The sequence below is a fragment of the Triticum aestivum genome, chromosome 4B (assembly GCF_018294505.1).
Source record: "Triticum aestivum cultivar Chinese Spring chromosome 4B, IWGSC CS RefSeq v2.1, whole genome shotgun sequence".
Lineage (NCBI taxonomy): Eukaryota > Viridiplantae > Streptophyta > Magnoliopsida > Poales > Poaceae > Triticum > Triticum aestivum.
Genome location: NC_057804.1, coordinates 624539186 through 624544144, shown reverse-complemented (window position 1 = coordinate 624544144; position 4959 = coordinate 624539186).

Here is a 4959-nt window from a genome sequence, read left to right as displayed (position 1 = left end):
GCTTCGGAAAGCAACCAAGGAAGTGCAGGAAGGGACGTTCGTTCCCGACAGAGGGAACGACAAGCTCACAAGGGCCCTCTGGAATCCTGAGCACCCTGGATGAACACGAGGCATGCCAGGCTCCGTTGCGTGGAAGGTTGGGTTTCCTGACATAGGCGGTTACAAAACCGAAGAGAGGAGGAGGAAAGTGGAGCAGAGCGAACTGCAGCAGCTTAAGGCAAGGGTACGAAAGCTAGAGGAACGACAAGATGTTGAGAACCAGCAGTTGCGAGATCCTGCCCAAGAAGCTACCCTAGAAGCTACCCCGCCATCTCAGCGGAGAAGCAGTGTGGCTTCCACCGAGCTCGTTCAGCAGCCTGACTTGAGGGTCCTAGCTACCCCATGGATTTTATCACGGATTCACACCAGTGCCACCTTATGAAGCAATGGCTTCAGCTCAAAGTCAAGGCGGATGTCGGCTCTGTGTACCCTCCTTCACCCAGAGCAACTTTTCACTGCCGTCAGATTCCACAAGGCTATGATGTTGTGATGGTGGACGAAATAACGGAGGGATTTGAGGAGCTCCATCTTGAGCACCCTACAGGTGACGGGGAGACTCAGCTGGGTCTTGCTATGAAGACTCCGTGTCTATGGCGGAAGGAGCACATCAACCTTCTGAACTTCAGGGCTCCGGTGAGTCAGCTGGGACTCCGCCTCCTCCGCCTCCTCCTCCTCCTCCGGCGAGTGATCAGTGCACTCCGCCTCCTGCTCCGGCGCGTGAGGACGGCAGTACTCTGCCTCCTTCGCCGCCTGCTCCGGCGCGTCCGAGCAGCCCGCCTCCTTCTTCGCCGCCTCGTAAGCAATGGCGGAACACAGATGCCGCTGCTCCAGTTGCTCCGGCGCATCGTAGCAACCTGCCTCCGGCTGCTCCACCTCTTAAGCAAAGAAAGAAGACATTCGTAGCCGCTCCGACTGCTCCGGCATCTAGCAGTACAGCGAGAGGCAGGACCAGGAGGCAATACAAATTTGGTCCATCGTCTCTCAAGCCTCTAGAGAAGTTACCATACGAGAGGCGCGATGAGAAAAACCGGAAGATCTCTGAAGGCCAAGTGGATGACCTCTTTCAATCGGTAAAAGCTAAGAAACATCCACCTCCGGCGGAGAAGATAGATCCGGTGAAAGCTAAGCGCACTTTGGATGCCCTGCAGCGACCACCACCGCCTCCGCCACAATCCAACTATTACCGCATCATTGAAATGACATATAAGGAAGCGGAGAGGTCGGGAAGTACTTGCACTGATCAAAGGCTAGCTGAACAAAGAAAAGGGAAAAAATTCCCCAGCTCGGCGAACAAGCGAAGCAATCGTGCCCCCCGCTCAATGTGTCTAGCGATATCGTCGCTAATCTTCCGGGGATGCTGCCCGGTACCAATCCTGGAGATTACATGCTCTATGACGATGCATTTTTTGAAACAATGGAGGTGGACACATTAAGATTCCGGCATGGGAAGCCTCTCGTCAAACCTGGTACTTCCCTAACAACGATGATGCGAAGATTCCATGATTGGTACATGCACATCTGCAGGAAGTCTTGGAAAAATACTTTGACGCTGAAAGTTAAAGAGGAGCACGACCTCATTGGAATTGATCTGTTGTATGTTCCACTACTACGAAAAGGGCTATAGATGGAATTGACACTAATGGCGCACCAGACATGTGGTGCACCATTAGTATATACTAATGGCGCACCACACCCTGATGCGCCATTAGTGTTGAAACTACTAATGGCGCACCCTGCTCACGGTGCGCCATTAGTACCGATTTTTTTTTGAACTAGTGCGCCTGTCCAAGCATACTAATGGCGCATCCTCTGGTGGTGCGCCATTACTAGTTGTAACTAGTAATGGCGCACCGGCCGGAAGGTGCGCCACTAATGTTATTTTTTTATTATTGTTTTTATTCCTTTTTTTGCAAAAGTACTAATGGCGCACCATCTGGGGGTGCGCCATTAGTAACCTGGATTACTAATGGCGCATTTGTTGCTGGTGCGCCATTAGTAAGTGGGCAGCAACAAGATATTTTGGACAGCCTCTCCTCCCACACTCACTTTCTCCCCACTTCATTCTCTCCACCGCCTCCTCCTTGTCTCGGGTGCCTCCTCTTTTTCACCTCATTTTCACCATAGATTCATTCAAATTAAGTGGTTAAGTTACCTTGTTTTGCTAGGTAAGTAAGGGGGGAAGCTATATTTATGTTGTTCTCCCTACAACAATGTGCACATGCACTTTTTATGGCCTAGCTAGATCTATGTATGTTCGTGGTGTTGCATATGTTTGTGGTGTTGCATATGTGTTTGTGTTTGGAGGTGTACCGGTATTTGAAATGCGATAGTTGCCAATATTTTGCCGGAATGTTGATTCATTTCCGTTTCGGCGAGAATTTTGGCATTAAGCATTCTTTTTGGTCCTATTTTTAGGGAAAGTCATGCCAAATTTTTTTCTTGGTTCTAAAATATCGTTTTGCTCTACCCCGCAGGCGACCATGGTCCGCACGATGACCGAAGGCATCGTGAATAGGTTTTTGAGGTCCGCGAAGGCCGAGATGCTTCAAAAGAACGAGACGGAGATAAGATGTCCGTGTCGAAGATGCAAGCTGAATAGCCTTATTGCGGACCCGGATTCCGGGCAGGTGCGGGATCACCTGCTCTTGCGTGGTTTCATGGATGGCTATCGGTGGCAAGGTGATGAAGATGACTACGAAGTCGTCCATGGGGGCCGGGCAAGAAATGAGGAAGGGCAACAAGACAACCACCGCGGCTCGGGGGGGGGGGGGCGAGAAGACGAAGAATCCCCAGGAGATGATCACGACGGTGATGCTGTACAAAGTCATCATGTAGAAGATGCAGGACATGATGATGATGCCGGCGGAGCAGACGACGCTGGACCATCGATGGGCTGGGTGCAGGACCCTCATATTCAAGAGCTGCTTCTCAAGCAGACGGATAACGCAAGAGCTGCCGCCCGAGAGAAAGCCAAGATGGATCAACTTGAGTTAGACGCGGTTACTCCATTGTATGAAGGATGCAGGCCCGAGGATACCCGCCTGAAAGTAACGCTCATGGCTCTGGAGATGAAGGTAAAACACAAAATGACCGACACATGCTTCGACGAGAACATGTCATTCTGGCACGAACGTCTTCCCAAGGGGAACAAGTGCCCGACTAGTTTGGAGGAGGCAAAGAAAATCGTGTGTCCTCTGGATTTACCGCACGTGAAATACCATGTGTGCATGAACAATTGCATCATTTATCGGGATGAGCACGCGGAGTCTACCATATGTCCGGTGTGCGGTGTCACTCGATACAAGAAGAGGAAGAAAGCTCCTCGAAAAGTGGTGTGGTACTTTCCGATCACTCCTCGTCTGCAGCGGTATTTCGCGGACCCTAAGGTAGCAAAGCTCCTGCGTTGGCACGCGGATAGGGAGGAGAAGAAGCGAGAAGTTGACGCAAATGATCCGGAGATAGATAAAAAAGACAAGATGCTGAGTCACCCTAAGGATGCGAGCCAGTGGCAAGCGTTGAACTTCGAATACCCAGAATTTGGGAACGATCCAAGGAACATCATGCTGGGCGCGAGCACCGATGGAGTCAATCCATTTGGCAGCCAGAGAAGCACACATAGCACCTGGCCTGTGTTCGTGTGGATGTACAACCTTCCCCCCTGGTTGTGCATGAAGAGGAAGTACATTCACATGAGTATGCTAATTGAAGGGCCGAAACAACCAGGGAACGACATCAATCTGTATCTGGGGCTGCTGAAAGAGGAGATTGACACGCTGTGGAAAACGCCAGCCAATACGTGGGACGCCGCAGAGAAAGAATATTTCCCTATGAGAGCCGCACTGCTCACGACGGTGCACGACTATCTCGGTTACGGATATCTTGCGGGGCAGGTAGTCCACGGATTTTCTGGATGCGTAAGGTGCATGGATGACACAACGTATCGCCAGCTAGATAGAGATCCCGGGTCTTCGAAAACCGTGTTCATGGGACATCGAAGGTGGCTTCGCAATGATGACCCGTGGAGGAAACGCAAGGATCTGTTCGATGGTGAAACTGAACCCCGAAAACGCCCGTGTACGAGGAGCGGCGAGGAAATAGACAAGCTGTTGAAAAATTGGAAAGACTGCCCACTGCCGGGAAAGAAGCAAAAGGCGCCAGGGCCGCTGCTGAAGGTATGGAAAATGAGGTCTGTTTTCTAGGACTTGCCATACTGGAAGATCCACCATGTGCCTCACAGCCTTGATGTCATGCATATCACGAAGAACGTGTGCGAGAGTCTGCTTGGTACCCTGCTCAACATGCCAGAGAGGACCAAAGATGGGCCGAAAGCAAGGGCAGACTTGAAATCAATGGGCATCAGGCAGGAGCTTCACGCTATATATGATGATGATGATGATGATGATGATGATGATGATGATGATGATGATGATGAGGCGAAGCAGGACACAGAAAGTCGTCGCAAAGGCAAAAAGGCCAAGAAGACCGGAAATGACTACCCTCCCGCGTGCTTCACTCTAAGTCAGGAGGAGATCGAGCAGTTTTTCACCTGCCTCCTAGGAGTAAAACTTCCTTACGGTTACGCGGGGAAGATAAGCAGATACCTAGACCCAGCGAAGCAGAAGTTCAGCGGGATGAAGTCTCACGACTGTCACGTGCTGATGACTGTCACGACTGTCACCACAAGAAGAAGCAGGACCACCCTACCTAAAGGACGTCCGTTCCACAGAAGAACTCCATTTGCGAAAAAGAAGGGCAAGAAGATTGTTAACAGATAGCTAGCTAAGATCGATTGTATTTAAATCGCAGCCTTCATTTCTCGATTGTATTTCATGGGCACTTTTTGAACTATCATGAATATTTTTAAATTTCATGGACACTCGATCTCGATCCCCCTCCATCTCGATCGCTATCCCACCTCGC